The following is an 18,695-nucleotide window of genomic DNA, read 5'->3' as shown; positions in this document are numbered from 1 at the left end:
CATGCCGCCAGGGATGTTACAGGATCCCAGGGAGGAACACAAGTGGGAGGAGATAAGGAGAGGAACACACCAGCGGGGTCTTGACAGGTGCTCCTTATCTACCTGGGAAGTGCTGAACCCCCTACCCGGTGGCCGCAGTACACCGTGTGTAGCAGAGAGAAGCTTTGTGGCTGAAAGTTCATCTAAAGTGAGTAAAGACCCGGATGACTTCATTCACCGCCTCCGCTTGTTTATTCCTACGCGGCACTGCACCCACCATTCCTCCATACTGATCGTGCATCAAACACTGCCCTGAGGCCTACTCCACCTGTGGGGAGTAGTACCAACCAAGCTGCCAGAACACCAGCCTCAGAGGACTGTTGCAGCGCTGGTGGCCTTCACCAGAAACCACAGGTGGCGTAGTCGAACAACCACTCATCCAAAAGCCCATTTTTCATGTGACAGCCCTGGGCACGGAACGGGTCTAGGCCACGACTGAATCCCTACAACATCCGCAAGGCCCGGCTCAGAGTATCCCCCATTTGCTCAGGGAGGGCGTCACAATACGCACTATCTTTTTCATATAAGCAGCATTTTAGTTGTCCTATAACTAAGTAAACTGCTTTTTAAGCCTCAAAAATAATAAATATGAATATATTTTCACGTTTTTTTTATCAGTGTTCTGAATTAATGTTTATTACTTTCTTTAAATTGCTCCTGACTGTAAAAAAAAATGAGCACATATATTACAAAATAAATTTTTATTATAGATTACTTTTGACACATCGAGGGATGTGAGTCCGCCGGCACTGCTAGTCAATGCTAAAAAAAAAGTCTCCTGAAATGTCTTTGAAAGCCAAGTCTATTGCTTAAGCTGAAGACCAAAACAAAGAAGTCTGAAGTCCAGTAACAGTTACTGGTTTTCATTTTATTAGGTAACTTACACACATTTCTATATATATATATGCATTTTATATATTAATATAAAATCACCATTTTGTGTAAATTAAATCTTACCCAATATAGAGATATTACAGAAGTATCTGTTTTGCTAGATTTTTGGGACCCCTTAATTTTCATGGCTGCTGTAATACATGAAAGTGTAAAAGGACACGCTGCTTCCCTGCATGCCCTTGTCCTTGATCAATGCACTGAATAGAACTACTTGGGAAATATGACCCTGACATACAGTACCTAGTGATGTGGACCTTTTTAATGAACTTCTTAGGTTGCAAAGATCTTACACTGTTTTACAAGCGGTGAAAGAAAAAATGTTTTCACCACATCTGATTAAAATATCATGTTTTTTTTCTTTAAAAAAAACCTATTTCTGAAATTGAGTTAACTTAGGGGGTTGACGTGCCAGGTTACAGATGATCATCTACTAGCCTTTTCTGTACAGCTGTTACACCAATGTCTCCATCCTGTGCCAGTCATTGCACTGGTTGCCCATCTTCTATGGAGTACAATATAAACTTATATCTCTCCCCTACAAAGCTCTCCACCACTCTACTCCTCCCTCATCTCTGTCTAATAACCCTACCAGTGCTCTCCGTTCCGCTAATGACCGAAGACTGACATCCTCTATAATCCAAACCTCCCTCTCCTGTCTCCAAGACGTTTCTTGTGATGTATCAATTTTCTGGAATCCACTGAATTGTAAAGTACTATGGAATATGTTGGTGCTATACAAATAAAAATAATTTATTATTATTATCCAAAGCAGATACAAAAAATATTCCTCTCTTTCTGGAGGATCCATTACATCCATGCACTATGGGGTTTGCCCACTTATTTAAGTATCCAGTATGTAATGGTTTATCTGTGCCGGTGGTGCTGCAAGCTAATTAAACACTTACTGCTAGTTCCTTAACAGATTACTGCTGATCGCAGGGAACTCCTAGTTGGAGGAGCCGTCAAATAAAAATGTTCTTTAAGTCTTTTAAGTAATACTACTGTAGTGTACTGCATGTCAAAATAATGAATGTCTTGTTTACCAACTTCTAGGGAAAATGTTATCTCCATCTTCCTCGTCTTCCCTGGAATTGATTTTACTGGAGATAATGTATTCACAAATGTAGATTCTATGATCTATTCTAAATGTGTGTTTCAATAGTGATTGCTTTTCTTTGTTTTGCTTTCCTGCTTTTTTTTGTGACATACTATTATTATAACTTTGGCACTGGGATGAATGGAGTTTGAGATTCTGAACACAATTGTTGCGGAAAGCTATCCTTCGCCTCCTCAACAAAAAAGTCAAGGTCAACATGCAATAAAATGTGAACAGCAATTAAAAAAAACATATGGGTGGACTTATCCTTCTGTTATGGCTTTACTGGTCAGGTTAAAGCAGGTCAAGATCAAGTTTCTGTTCAGTAATTTTAGTAACAAAGAGGCTTACTATCACAATTAAAAAAAAATAATAATAATAATTTTTCGGGGACTATTGCAAATATACTGTAAAGTATTTGCTGCCCCTTTTCATGTATTAATGCTGGTCTGGCTTTATAAAAGTAGCTGGAGTTCTTATCAGCTTCTTCTCTAGTGCACTTCTAGTTAGTACAGACAGAAAAAATAAGATGGATTAAATCTCATTTTAGAGACTTGTGACCATTTTTCACTCATTGGATGCAGATTGGCTGCAACATTCACATGACACAACAATGTCACATCATCCACCACAAAAAAGCAGTGCCAATATCACTGCAACAGCGCCGCTGTTTTTACTTTAGTGGACAACCCGTTTTAAAGGGTTTTTTCCATTTCTTCTTTTTATAAAAATTAGCTGATATTTACCCTCCCCAGGCCCATCACTACATCTATGCCATTGATCCAGTAATTGTGTATATCCTGCAGCAGTGATGTCACGTCTACAGCGCCACAGCTGATTGAGCTCAGCAGCTTGTGCTGTCTACGGAGGCAGAGCCGCTGAACTCAGTGACAGGTTGCAACGCTGTTGACATGATGGCACCATTGCAGCCTATATACAATCGTTGGCACCGCAGCAGAGACATATCAGTGAACCCAGGAAGAGTGAGTACCCACTGATTTTGTTGTTTGTTTTTTTTTATCATGGCAAAAAGTTGAAAAGGAAAAAACAATTTGAAGTGGGTATCCCATAAACAACCTTTATCACCAATCCACAAGGTAACTGATAAATGTATGATCCCAAGAATTGGTGGTTCAAAATCTCATTTAAAAAACAGAGGTGATGAGCATGTGCGACCACCACTCCTATACATGGTGAAAGGAGCAGTGGTCACACGTGCTCACTACTGCTCCATCCCTACGAGAGACGTTTGGACCCATGTTCTCATGATTCATGTGGATCCTAGTCAGTCTTGGACTGGCCCACAGGAGAACAGGAGAATCCTCTGGTGGGCCCCTTTGCAGGAGTGGGCCACTTGCCTCTTATATGACTAGTACTTGGCACTATGTACTTGAATCACTATGTACAGACAAAGGCAGCATCTTATTCATTTAATAAGCGAACCAGTTCATTGTTATATAAATTTGTGATTGAGGATAATGTCATATTTGCATGTATTGTAAAGGGGGGGACCTGGAGTTGGTTATGATATTCTTTTCGGATTACTGGAGTCACAGGAGTATATCACTAAATGATGTTGTGCCCTGGTTATTACAATTCCTGTTTCAGAATAACTGGGAAAAAGAATAGTTGTGACACAAACTGATTGATTGATTTTCATCGTAATAACCTGATTAAGCCTTTATCCATTGTCACATCTAAAAAGTTACCTTTGTACAATACATCAGTATGAAAATGGCCAGGTGTCAAATTCTGCTTAGAAATCACTATTGTTACATAAGGCTTTTCTTTGGATATATTACATTGTTCAAGAAACAAGACGCGAGTTTCATTTCAGGGTTTTGTGCTGCCTCCACCTATACTGCTGGGGTCCTGAAGGCTTCTGGCAGCAGAGGCAATGGTGTAAGCAATTATTGAAATTTCCTTTTTAACTTGTTTCCAGCGTCTTTCCTGGTTCGGATCACTTTCAATATCAAACATTGCTGAAGCCAATCCTGGAAAACTGGAGGAGGCGTACAGATTGTGCTGATTAGGGGCATAAATCGCATGCCTGGGGAGATGAGAAAAATATCTGTCAATGCAAGATTTGAGCCGCAGACAAAAGAAGTTTAACTTTAACTGCTACACAATGCACATTGCAATATTATTTTCTCCTGAACTGGAGGGATTCAACAATAAGACTTTTTGTTATATACTTAGTCATATACATCTATTTAGAAAATACCTTTACTTTACTTGTCAGCTCCTGATAGAAGAGACCAATAGTGATAGCAGCCGCTATGGGGCCCAGGGACAGAGTGGGCGAACCAGGTGCTGAAAGGAGTTTCATTATGACTTTCTGCTGAACTATCCAGCTGTTTGCACTACTAATCTTCAGTTTACTGTGATATATATAGGAATATGAGTTTTTTATGCTCCTGAAGAAGGGATCTGACTATTGTCAAGAACCATTTAGCTGTTGCTGATTTTAGCAGGTAGTGAAAAGCTGATGCCCCCCTCACCATGCAGTGGGCTCAAAAATCTGGGCAATGCATTTTTTTTCAAGATTACTGCCACTTGTTCATGGGCAGTGTCTTATCTGATAAAAAGAAAAACATATGGGGTCCAATTCATTAAGAGTGGTGTTTTGCAAACACCGCTGGAGTGAGATGATTTAGTAAAGTTGGGACTATCAGTTGTGTTGTGCAGAAGTCTGGTGGATACACAGCTGATAGTCCTACTGAATAGACTGTTAGAATTTGTATTATGGCAAGAAAAAAGCAGCTAACAGTCTATTCAGTAGGACTATCAGCTGTGCATCCACCAGACTTCTGCACAACACAACTGATGGTCCCAACCCCATTTATAAGGCAAGAAATCCCACTTATTAAACCTGACAGGGCACACCTGTGAAGTGAAAACCATTTCCGGTGACTACCTCTTGAAGCTCATCAAGAGAATGCCAAGAGTGTGCAAAGCAGTCATCAAAGCAAAAGGTGGCTACTTTGAAGAACCTAGAATATAAGACATATTTTCAGTTGTTTCACACTTTTTTGTTAAATATATAATTCCACATGTGTTAATTCATAGCCTTGATGCCTTCAGTGTGAATGTACAATTTTCGTAGTCATGAAAATACAGAAAAATCTTTAAAGGAGAAGGTGTGTCCAAACTTTTGGTCTGTACTGTGTGTGTGTGTGTGTATATACACACACACACACACACACACACACACACACACACACACACACACACACACACACACACAGTACAGACCAAAAGTTTGGACACACCTTCTCCTTTAAAGATTTTTCTGTATTTTCATGACTACGAAAATTGTACATTCACACTGAAGGCATCAAGGCTATGAATTAACACATGTGGAATTATATACTTAACAAAAAAGTGTGAAACAACTGAAAATATGTCTTATATTCTAGGTTCTTCAAAATAGCCACCTTTTGCTTTGATGACTGCTTTGCACACTCTTGGCATTCTCTTGATGAGCTTCAAGAGGTAGTCACTGGAAATGGTCTTCCAACAATCTTGACAGAGTTCCCAGAGATGCTTAGCACTTGTTGGCCCTTTTGCCTTCACTCTGCGGTTCAGCTCATCCCAAACCATCTCGATTAGGTTCAGGTCTGGTGACTGTGGAGGCCAGGTCATCTGGCATAGCACCCCATCACTCTCCTTCTTGGTCAAATAGCCCTTACACAGCCTGGAGGTGTGTTTGGGGTCATTGTCCTGTTGAAAAATAAATGAGGGTCCAATTAAACGCAAACCGGATGGAATAGCATGCAGCTGCAAGATGCTGTGGTAGCCATGCTGGTTCAGTATGCCTTCAATTTTGAATAAATCCCTAACAGTGTCACCAGCAAAGCACCCCCACACCATCACACCTCCTCCTCCATGCTTCACGGTGGGAACCAAGCATGTACAGTCATGGCCAAAAGTTTTGAGAATGACACCAAAATTATATTTTCACATGATCTGCTGGCCTCTGGTTTTTATTAGTGTTTGTCTGATGTTTATATCACATACAGAAATATAATTGCAATCATATTATGAGTACCAATAGGTTATATTGACAGTTAGAATGAGTTAATGCAGCAAGTCAATATTTGCAGTGTTGCCCCTTCTTCTTCAAGACCTCTGTAATTCTCCCTGGCATGCGCTCAATCAAGTTTTGGACCAAATCCTGACTGATAGCAGTCCATTCTTGCATAATCAATGCTTGCACTTTGCCAGAATATGTTGGTTTTTGTTTGTCCACCCATCTCTTGATGATTGACCACAAGTTCTCAATGGGATTAAGATCTGGGGAATTTCCAGGCCATGGACCCAAAATCTCTATGTTTTGTTCCATGAGCCATTTAGTTATCACCTTTGCTTTATGGCAAGGTGCTCCATCATGCTGGAAAAGGCATTGTTGGGCACCAAACTGCTCTTGGACGGTTGGGAGAAGTTGCTCTTGGAGGACATTCTGGTACCATTCTTTATTCATGGCTGTGTTTTTAGGCAAGACTGTGAGTGAGCCGATTCCCTTGGCTGAGAAGCAACCCCACACATGAATGGTTTCAGGATGCTTTACAGTTGGCATGAGACAAGACTGGTGGTAGCGCTCACCTCTTCTTCACCGAATAAGCTGTTTTCCAGATGTCCCAAACAATCGAAAAGGGGATTCATCAGAGAAAATGACTTTGCCCCAGTCCTCAGCAGTACACTCCCTGTACCTTTTGCAGAATATCAGTCGGTCCCTGATGTTTTTTCTGGAGAGAAGTGGCTTCTTTGCTGCCCTCCTTGAAACCAGCCCTTGCTCAAAGAGTCTCCGCCTCACAGTGCGTGCAGAAGCACTCACACCAGCCTGCTGCCATTCCTGAGCAAGCTCGGCACTGCTGGTAGTCCGATCCCGCAGCTGAAACAGTTTTAAGATACGGTCCTGGCGCTTGCTGGTCTTTCTTGGGCGCTCTGGAGCCTTTTTGACAACAATGGAAGCTCTCTCCTTGAAGTTTTTGATGATGCAATAGATTGTTGACTGAGGTGCAATCTTTGTAGCTGCGATACTCTTCCCTGTTAGGCCATTTTTGTGCAGTGCAATGATGGCTGCACGTGTTTCTTTAGAGATAACCATGGTTAACTGAAGAGAAACAATGATACCAAGAACCAGCCTCCTTTTAAAGTGTCCAGTGATGTCATTCTTACTTAATCATGACTGATCGCCAGCCCTGTCCTCATCAACACCCACACCTGTGTTAATGGATCAATCACTAAAATGATGTTAGTTGCTCCTTTTAAGGCAGGACTGCAATGATGTTGAAATGTGTTTTGGGGGTTAAAGTTCATTTTCTGGGCAAATATTGACTTTGCAAGTACAGTAATTGCTGTTAAGCTGATCACTCTTTGACATTCAGGAGTATATGCAAATTGCCATAGCAAACAATGAAGCAGTAAACTTTGGAAAAATTACTATTTGTCTCATTCTCAATACTTTTGGCCATGACTGTAGAGTCCATCCGTTCACCTTTTCTGCGTCGCACAAAGACACGGTGGTTGGAACTAAAGATCTCAAATTTGGACTCATCAGACCAAAGCACAGATTTCCACTGGTCTAATGTCCATTCCTTGAGTTCTTTAGCCCAAACAAGTCACTTCTGCTTGTTGCCTGTCCTTAGCAGTGGTTTCCTAGCAGCTATTTTACCATGAAGGTCTGCTGCACAAAGTCTCCTCTTAACAGTTGTTGAAGAGATGTGTCTGCTGCTAGAACTCTGTATGGCATTGACCTGGTCTCTAATCTGAGCTGCTGTTAACCTGCGATTTCTGAGGCTGGTGACTCTGATAAACTTATCCTCAGAAGCAGAGGTGACTCTTGGTCTTACTTTCCTGGGCGGTCCTCATGTGAGCCAGTTTCTTTGTAGCGCTTGATGGTTTTTGCAACTGCACTTGGGGACACTTTCAAAGTTTTCCCAATTTTTCGAACAGACTGACCTAAATTTCTTAAAGTAATGATGGCCACTCGTTTTTCTTTACTTAGCTGCTTTTTTTCTTGCCATAATACAAATTCTAACAGTCTATTCAGTTGGACTATCAGCTGTGTATCCTCCAGACTTCTGCACAACACAACTGATGGTCCCAACCCCATTTATAAGGCAAGAAATACCACTTATTAAACTTGACAGGGCACACCTGTGAAGTGAAAACCATTTCCGGTGACTACCTCTTGAAGCTCATCAAGAGAATCTCAAGAGTGTGCAAAGCAGTCATCAAAGCAAAAGGTGGCTACTTTGAAGAACCTAGAATATAAGACATATTCTCAGTTGTTTCACACTTTTTTGTTAAGTATATAATTCCACATGTGTTTATATATATATATATATATATATATATATATATATATATATATATATATATATATATATATATATATATATATACACACAATTTACAAAACAGTTATTTTAGAAACCACATCACGTTTGACGTGACTTTGAGGGGTCTATATGACAGAAAATATCCAAAAGTAAAACCATTTTAAAAACTACACCCCTCAATGTGCTCAAAACCACATTCAAGAAGTTTGTTAACCCTTTAGGTGCTTTACAGGAATTAAAGCAGTGTGGAATGAAAAAAATGAACATTTTAATTTTTCCCACAAATGTTCATTTAGCCCCAAATTTTGGATTTTTACAAGGGTGACAGGAGAAAATGAATGGTACAATTTGTTGTGCAATTTCTCCCGAGTACGCTGATACCCCATATGTGAAGGAAAACTACTGTTTGGGTGCACGGCAGGGCTCGGAAGGAAAAAAGTCCTATTTAACTTTTGGGGCTCAAAATTAGCTGGAATAGACAGTGGATGCCATGTCGTGTTTACAGAGCCCCTGGTGTGTCTAAACAGTGGAAACCCCGCCCAACAAATGACCCCATGTTGGAAACTACACCCCTCAAGGAATTTATCTAGAAATGTAGTGAGCACCTTGAACCCACAGGTGCTTCACAGAATCTTATAACGTTGAGTTGTGAAAATTAAAAAATACATTTTTCCCACTAAAATGTTTCATTAGCCCCAAATATTTCATTTTCACAATGGTAATATGAGAAAATGGACAGTATAATTTGTTGTGCAATTTATTCTAACTACACTGATACCCCATATATGGTGGAAAAATACTTTTTGGGCATACGGCAGGGCTTAGAAGGGAAGGAGCGCCAATTGAATTCTGGAGCGCTATTTTGGCTGGAACAGATTGTGGATGCCACGTCACATTTGAAGAGCTCCTGACATGCCAAAACAGCAAAAACTCCCACAAGTGACTCCATTTTGGAAATTACACCTGTAGTGAGCATTTTTAACCCTCAAGTGATTCACAAAATTGTATTACATTGGGCTGAGTCACTGGAAAAATTACATTTTATCCACTAAAATGTTACTTTCGCGAGTGCTTCTTCAATGAGTGCCCCCATTGAAGAAGCACTCGCGAAACTGCGTCATCGGGGCAGGTTCCTTAGTATACCTTCAGCCACATGTAAGTATGAGTCTGCAACCCATTCTGGGCACATCTACTGCACATTTCCACTAACATCCCAGATATACTAGTTGGTATCTCATTATACATATAGGGATTTGATATTGTTTTGTGGTTTTTGCAGGGGTGTTTTTCCACATAGGTTTGTGATGATTACCTTGTAATTAACCCCTTTTCACACAAAGATCATGGGATTTAATACAATTACCCCTTTTTTGTATATGCACTTGCACTTTTCAAATTATTGTGGGGACAATTGATCCTATTACTCTATTATTGGGTTTATAATCAATGTTTTTTTCTTATTGGGTATAACTCTATTTATTATCTTACACTTGATTATGTACAAAAGATGAATTCGTAGGTATAACCGTTACTACCATTTATTTATTGGGTTATGTGTAATATTTGTACGGCTATGAAGTGTTTATGCTAAGGGAACCTGAAGGTCTCTGCTTTTTAATTGTTTTATATTTTTTGTTTTAATATATGCAATAATAAAAATATTTATTTTAATTCATTGGCACCGTACCTTCCTTTTATGCTGAGCTGATGTAGCTTATGCTTGTGTGGTAAAAGTGCCCATACATTGTAGTGCCCAGTACTCTGTAGTGCCCATACATTGTGCCCAGCTCATGCTTCTGGAGACATGGACCCCATATATTAAGCAGGCTCTTATCGCTACAGAAATGACAAACGTGGATGCTATCTGCGGTTTAAGCCCACTGTGGGGCTCAGAAGGGACGAAGGCATTTAGATTTGGGAGCACAGAATTTGCTGAACTTCTTTTGGGGGGAGGGATGGGGGTCGATGAGCCATAGCGCTTTTCTAGAGCCTTTGTACTACCAGTAATGCGGAAGCCCCCTATATTTCCATTGACGGATGACGGACCTGAGTGGGGCTTTTTTTGTGAATTGGGTTGAAACTTTTATTGGGAACATTTTACATAACATTTGGGATCACATTTATTCTCTGCTCTACGCTGAGCACTTACATTGGGGTTTTCATTTAAATCTCCAAATGGCATTATTCAGATGAAACCCCCAAGGGAACCCATTCACTATAAAGAGGCAGCAGAGTTCCTCTGGACTCCATCTGGCCCCTGTTCAGTGATGTCCTTCTTTTCAGCCAACCACTCTTTTATGCACGATTAAAAAGACAGACATCGCCGGATCATAGGCCAGATGGCGTCCACAGCATCTCCATCTGCCTCATTATAGGGAATCTTCCGCCGAGGATTTCAGAGATTTACATGAAAACCACGATGTAAGCGCTCAGCGTAGAGCACAGGATAAATGTGAGCCGAGCTAAAATTTTTCTATATTTCTGCCAGCAGGGTTATTTGAGGTATTCTTTTTTTTGCGGGAAGAGCTGATGATTTTTATTAGTACCATTTTCGGGCACAAAGTTTTTTGATTGGTTTCTATTCTGATTTTTGGGAGGCACAATGAACATAAACCAGCAATTTAGGAATTTTTTTTTTTTTTTTTTTATACCGTTCTCCATGTGGTAAAAGTGATGACATTATTATTCTTGGGGTCAGTACGATTACAGCGAAACCACATTTATATAATAGTTTTTATAGAAAAGATAAGTATAGCTTTTTTGTTTTTCCACCAATGGAGCTGTATGGCGGCTTGTTTTTTGTGGGACAAGATAACCTTTTCAGCGATACCATTTTTATTTACATTTGTCTTTTTTTATCGCGTTTAATTCCACTTTGTTCAGTGGTATGATGAAAAAGCATAGTTTTTTGCCACTTTTTTTTTCTGTGTTCAATAAAGGTGTTAACTAGTGGGAAAGTTTTATAGGTCAGATCGCTACAGACATGGCAATACCAACTATGTGTACTTTTGTTTTTTGTTTTTACATAAATGTATTTTTTGGATTAAAACTTTTTCATTTTTTTTGTGTTCTTTATTTTGTGATAACTTTTTTTATATTTTTACAATTTTTTAAAACTTTTTTTTTTTACCTTGTCCCAGTATGTGACATCATCTTTCCCAGCCCTGATCATTGATCTAATACTCTGCAATGCTTTTACATTGCAGGGCATTTGATCAGTGAATCAGACACAGGCAGGAGGCGTGTCAGCTGTGACCCCGCGGCCATCTTTTGGCCCGGGGTCGCGATGGAGACCTAAATTGGCACAATGTGATCGCAATCCCGTTGTGCCGATCGGACCTCCCTCCCTCTGCTATGCTGATCGATGTCGCTGTCACTATTGACAGCAGCATCAGAGGGGTTAAACACGGTAGCACCGATCATGGGAATTGCTGCACAGTGTCAGTTCTCATATAGTGCTAACACCCGCTTTTGATCCCACCGGCGCTCGGAGTGAGCCCGCGTGATCATCAAGCCGTACAAGTATGGTGGATGTCGAGAAGGGTTTAACGTAACCAGAAGGAGAAAGTCTCCTCCTACACACCCAAAGGCAAAAAAAGGATCTTTCACCAAAGTTGAAAATACGAATAAAGATTTATTAAAAAACACAACGCGTTTTGGCTGTACATGGCCTTATTCAGGTGTCATGCCTGTATTATCTATGTTAAATCGTACACTTGCCTGTTTACAGATCTCAACTGCATTACTTTCTTTGATTCTGGGACTGCTGTGCCAGAATCAACTGCGGTGAATGATCCATTTTTTGCCTTATGGAGCTCTGGTCACCTGGATTTTCTCCTCCTGATTACACTCTGCTAGAACTCTCTTTGGAAGACTATTCCACAGCTCCACTGCAGCCATCTGTATTTGTTCACGCGGTATATGGAGTTGTGCCCTATCTGCACAACCCAAGCAGGTGAGAGAAAAGCACTACTCTCTCTATTTTCCATACATTTCATGATATATATATTTCTCTTTCAGTAGAACAAGTGTGCCATACCTGCTGCTTACAGTGACCCATCAGATATCTGTAGACATCTCATAACTGGTCCCTCTCACCTTCCAATGCGGAGGTGAGCAGGGGTCATAACCCCCTTTAGGGCCACTACATACAAATTAGACTGAAGTCAACAGAGCCCCCCTCAATTTAAGAAAAACGAAGCAATCCTATAATGTGTATGGGGGCCTCCCAACTCCCCTGACCGATGATGTTGGAGGAGATAAGGATCCACCAGTTTAAATTCAAACACCCAATACCTTTTTGCTTTCAAGGGCGATAAGCTGCAGCCATTAGTGTTTTAGCAGCGACTTTCTACCCTTTCCACATTGGTCAAACTCCCATGTGTTTTCAATCGTTCAAGCACCTTAACACCTCTACTGTGCAAAACCTTGTAATGATATGATGTGAGTGAGACTAATAAATTATATTACTATAAATGATGCAGTTTATGGTTTCTTTTCTATAAACATGATTTTTGGACAATGAAATTAACTACAAGGTAAAAAAAAAAATCCTCTTCTGTGGGATCACTGTACGGAGGAGCAGTGTGGATTCTTCCTTCCCATCTATAATGAGTCACAACTAGAAAAGCTGGAAATGTGGAAAGTCACACATTGCGTGCTACATATCTCAGATACATGTAGACCTAGACACATCCTAGTATTGTTAGTCTGAATAATTAAAACTGTTTCATTAATAGCTGCTGAGAAAAAAAAAAAACAAGAGGTCATGCTTTCAGTGTTTAAAGAGACAGTGACCCAAATGAGGTAAATTATGCCAGTAAACCCCCGTACACACTAGAGGGCCATCTGGTCATTCTCAAACTGACTTTAATCTAATGGTTTTGGGGTCTTATTGACCTATTGTTTAGGTTTTTGTGTTACGTGTATTTTTTCTTCATTTTGCCATTTTTTTTTTCAAACCATGGTTAATAAAAAATACAATTTTGTAATACTGCAATTTTCACACTGGCCACTATATATTTCCCATCTTTTCAGGAACAGTTTTCAGCAGGCTCCTTATCAGAGACAAACTTACAATGACAGGTAACTCTATACATCGCTAATAATATAGGATTCACCAATCATGATAGGTGATATCACAATAGACCCTGCTCGCCTCCCTTTGCTCATTCTCATTAGACACTTCAAGGGTCAGACTCTGTTCATTGCGGCTAATGTTCATGTATATTTTCTGAAACAATAAGAAATATGAGTCTAAAAAAGTGCCAGTGTGAAAATTAAGACTTCTAATTTTTTATAAAGATTGTCATCTGTGTAAAAAACAAAAACAGAAAAAAACATTTAACACAAAAAAACTGATTTAAACAAGAATTCATTTTGTGATGCCAAATTCCCTTTAGGACGTAAAAGATCTTCTTGGTGCCACATTACAAACTACTACAAATAAGGGGAGACCATGTGGCTTCTTTGGAGTTCATGGAAAGATGGGGTCCAAGATTGTCTGTGTTTGAATTTTGAGGCAAAGGATCATAAAGTAAAAATGGTGCTATTCTGTTCTATGTAGTCAGTGCAATACATAGGAACCCACAGGCTTGGTCAGGAGTCACAACAGGAGAACAGGAGAATCCTCTGGTGGGCCCCTCCTGTGCAAGATTAGGCCACCACTTTCTTATATGAGCAGTACTTGGCACTATGTACTTGAATAACTATGTACAGACAAAGGCAGCATCTTATTCATTTAACAATCTACCCAGTTCATTGTTATATAAATTTGTGATTGAGGATAATGTCACATTTACATGAAGCAGAAAAGTGGGGCCCTGGAGTTGGTTACTGGTGGGCTCTTGGCACCCTAGTCCGACAATGGGTATCCATTGTGGTATTTGCTATAACATCCCCTTTGTTCTTTTTATGCCGCATGGTTCCATTTACTAAACCTTTGTTTCTGGTTTGTATAAAATTAATGTCTGAAATCATCTTGCTTCAGTCCAGCATATGCGATGAGCTACTCTAAAGAAGAGTTTGCATTTTAATTTAATGTTTAGAAAATATTAGTTTTCTTTGATTAAACATAATACGTATTTCAATTTTGCTTATACAGTATCTTATAAACAATTGTTGTTCTCGTGGTGAAAGTTTTCTTTTGATCCTATGTATTTTTTCAGGATATTTGTTTTGCTTGTATAGTGCGATACAATCCTACTGACATATACTAATGATGTATTTGTGCTAAGTGCTGCATTATTCTCCTTCGTGCAGTAAGAGCAGAAATGATTGTTGTGCCACACAATTGCTAAAGATACTAATGATGTTTCTTGTTTCCCAAGCCTGAGAAAAGCATGGTAATATAAAAATAGAATGAAAATGAACACATTATAAAACATACAAATAGTACAATGCAGTTATCTGTTTTTCTGGCTCACATAAAAGGCTGGGAAGCAATTAAAATCCCCGCTTAGCTTAGGAAGTAAGGTATGTTTACAAGGCTGATAGATGTCATTAATATTTTTTCCAAGATGGTAGCAAGGCCACTTATGCAATGAGGCAAGATGACCATGTCATCTATGGTGTCTCTCAGGGGGGCAGCATTTTCCCGAGCCCCAAAAATGATGTTCGGCTGTTCTCTAAATCGGTTGTTAACCCTTTTACCACCTTGGGTTTTTCTGTTTTTGCGTTTTTGTTTTTTGTTTCCCTTCTTCCAAGAGCCATAACTTTTCATAGTTTTTAGTGTTGAGCGAGCACTAAAATGCTCGGGTGCTCGAAGCTCGGGCCGAGCTCACCGTGATACTCGGGCCGAGCTCACCGTGATACTCGGGTGCTCGACCCAAGCAACGAGTCCAATGTTAGTCTATGGGAGACCCGAGCATTTTTGCGGCGGCACCCCCGGCAGTCTGTAGAAAGCCTAAAAAGTGCCCAAAATGATAGTGACAGTGCTCAAATTACATGGGGACAGCATGGGCATCGCCCCAGGAAGCATTTCTGACCCCCAGGTCACTGCTGTCAACAACATGGTCAGAGGTATTAAGCCACTTTTACGGGCTCACAATAAAACGTTCAAAAACAAAACTGAAACTGGTTTCCTGTGAAATATGTTAAGGAACATCCTTTCCAGGGTAAAGACTTGTGTATAAGGTACAATAAATAACCAAAAACAAAAATACTCCTCCACACCTAGGGCTATGTTCACAAGTAGCATTTTTTATGCGTTTTTGCACTTTTGTATTGCTTTCAACCGTGACAAGTGCATTCACCGGGAAATGTAATTTTAACATTTTACAATCTTATCTGGCCATGTGCTGTGTGACACATGCATACAGTGCTGAAAAGACATGGGAACAGCATGGGGAAGACCCCTGGGAGCATCTCTGACACCCAGGTCACTGCCTAAAAGTGTGCCCATCAGAAGTGATCCTTGCCGCATCAGAAGATGCAGACTTGCAACTATCCCCGTGCAAGTCCTTGTCCCAGGGCAGTGTTCAATTGTACCTCCCCCATTCCTTGCAATGCAAGTGCAAGTATGCAGCTTGCCACCCACCCACCCCCAGGCTGCAATACCATACTGCTTGCTTGCTTGCACTTGAAATTGGGCCTTTTAGGCATGTGGAGGTGGAATCTGGCCACCACGTCATGGCTGCGTCGGCGGCCTGGTATCCATACTCAGTCCCTAGCCGCCCGGCAGCCGGGTGTCCACGCTTGGTCCCCAGTCGCCAGGGGGCGGCTGGGTGTCCATACTCAGTCCCCAGCCACCCCGCGGCCAGGTGCCCACACACGGTCCTTAGCCACCTGGGGGCGGCCAGGTGTCCATAAACGGTCACCAGCTGCCCCTATTTTTCCGGGTGCGCATTATACACAAGCGCGCATATCAAAACATTACCTGTGCCCTCCCCAGTGCATTTAGTGGGAAGGACAGCCTAACCACAAACTTGTGGACAAGTGAATGTGGACAGGGATGGTCCATCTCACTGACGCCTTCACACTGGGTTAATATTGCGGAAGCCGGGACACAGTTGGACACTGGGATGCAGCACGTCCTCCAGACATAGAGGATTGCGGGTCCTGGGTTAATCAGGCTTCAACACAAAGTTCAGAAGGTAGACAGCAGCAGTGGTCGGCCTCCTACACAACGAGTAAATTATTCATGATCATTCATGAGGCCATCCATCTCCTTAGCTTTCTGTTCCTTGGAATGCAAGCGCATGCATGTAGTAGCGGCTAGGCCTGAGGTCGTCAGCGTTTTGGCGCTCCTCCGAGGATTGCTGGATGTTTTCCTGCTACTATCCCAGTTCTATGACTCCCGTTAAAACAAAGCTTCAGGTGATGAATGATGGATGAGGTGGTGGCAAAGGAGAAAGAGCAGGAGGAACAGAGACCATTCACAAAAATATCAGGCCAGTCAACCACACACGTCTTGTAGGATTTCTGTACCAAAAGGAGCGGTTCGGCTACACAGTTATAGGGCATACAGTGAGTGCAATGCCAACCAAAAATTTTGAGGCACTCCAATGCCCCTTGGAAGTGACATGGAGGTCAGAGGGCCTTAACTAAACCATTTTTTTTTCATTTATAGCAACTGGGTCTCCTGTACACTGTTGGCCTAAGCAGTGAATGGAAGGCTTTCCAAAAATTATGAGGAACTGCAATGCCCCTTGAAACATACGTGGATTACAGCATACTAAAAACCTTCTACCCATTATTGGGGAGTGGGTCTCCCTTAGTGTTCGCCTATGCATTGAAAAGCAAAAGCTGACTAAAATTAGGAGGAAATGCAATGCCCATTGGAAGAGTCGTGGAGGTTAGAGGTAATTAAAAACAGCATTTCAATGCCCCTTGGAAGAGCTGTGGAGGTCACAGTAGCTTAACAAGATGGTTTTAATGCCCCTTGGAAGAGACGTGGAGGTCCCAGTGGAATAAAAAGACAATATCAATGGCCCTTGGAAGAGACGTGTAGGTCTCAATGGAATAAAAAGACAATATTAATGACCCTTGGAAGAGACGTGGAGGTCACAGTAGCTTAACAAGACGATTTTAATGCCCCTTACAAGAGCCATGCAGTACAGCATATGAAAAACATTATTCCCATTATTGGGGAGTGGGTCTCCCATAGTCTTTGCCTATGCCTTCCAAGCAAAAGCTGCCAAAAATTAGAACGGAGGAACTTGCAATGCCCCTTACAAGAGCCATGCAGTACAGCATATGAAAAACATTATTCCCATTATTGGGGAGTGGGTCTCCCATAGTCTTTGCCTATGCCTCCCAAGCAAAAGGTGCCAAAAATTAGGACGGAGGAACTTGCAATGCTGGCAACACGGACCACAGTCACCCTGGTGGTATAGTGGTGGGGGAGGCTGAGGATAAGGAGAAGAGCAAAAAACAGCCGAAATGAGGAAGCGTATACCAATGTGTGGGTGTGAAGCGGTGCATGGGAATACACCTTCCAAAATAACACAGTGGATTTGACTTTGTTACTCTGCTGTCATTTGGTGGTGATGAGAAGTCTGGCCCAATCCAGCCCTTGTTCATTTTGATAAGGGTCAGCTTGTCAGCATTGTCAGTTGACAGGCGAGTGCGCTTATCAGTTATAATTCCCCCAGCGGCACTAAAAACACGCTCTGATAACACGCTAGCGGCAGGGCAGGCCAGGACCTCCAAGGCGTACAGAGAGAGTTCATTCCAAGTGTCCAGCTTGGATACCCAATAATTAAAAGGCACAGAGGAATCACGGAGGACGCTGGTACGGTCGGCAAGGTACTCCCTCACCATCTTTTGAAACTTTCCACTCCTTGTGAGAGTACCCAGTGCCTCAGGCCCTTAAAAGCTGGATGGGTCTCAGAAAACTGTCCCAGAACGTTGACAGTGTTCCCCTGCCGCTGGTGGATTGGAGTTGCTTCTCTCTCGCCTGTACGCCTTGGTTGGGCAACGAACTGTGACCCCTGCCGCTAGCGTGTTCAGATGGGAATTTTTTTAACAGTTCTGCGGCAAGGGCCTTCTGGTACTGCCCCATTTTTGTAGACCTCTCCACCTCAGGAATAAGAGAGTGAAAGTTCTCCTTGTAGGGGGGGTCTAAAAGTGTCACCAACCAGTAATGACTGTCACCCAACATTTTGACAACGCGAGGGTCACGGTTAAGGCAGCGTAACATAAAGTCAGCCATGAATGCCTGACTGGTAATGGACAAGACTTCCGTGTCCTCACCAAGATGATGACTGACCATGCTCTCCTCCTCCTCCCCCCTGTCCTCAGGCCACCCACGTTGAACCGACGGTATGACAGTTGTACAGGTACTACCGTCTACAGCGCATGATACCCGCTCCTGTTCT

General features: G+C 41.6%; 1 pseudogene; it reads right to left on the bottom strand.

Moving 5' to 3' along the window:
• Positions 1-1,001: 1,001 nt before the first annotated feature.
• LOC141153786 (putative N-acetylated-alpha-linked acidic dipeptidase) overlaps positions 1,002-18,695 on the bottom strand; it is a 190,381-nt pseudogene continuing 172,687 nt past the window's right edge.

This window comes from Phyllobates terribilis, unplaced genomic scaffold, assembly GCF_046119375.1.
Source record: "Phyllobates terribilis strain yellow unplaced genomic scaffold, ASM4611937v1 Scaffold_7__3_contigs__length_470593459, whole genome shotgun sequence".
Classification (NCBI taxonomy): Eukaryota; Metazoa; Chordata; class Amphibia; order Anura; family Dendrobatidae; genus Phyllobates; species Phyllobates terribilis.
Note: the sequence above shows the minus strand (reverse complement) of the source record. Positions and strands in the feature narration are given on the sequence as shown.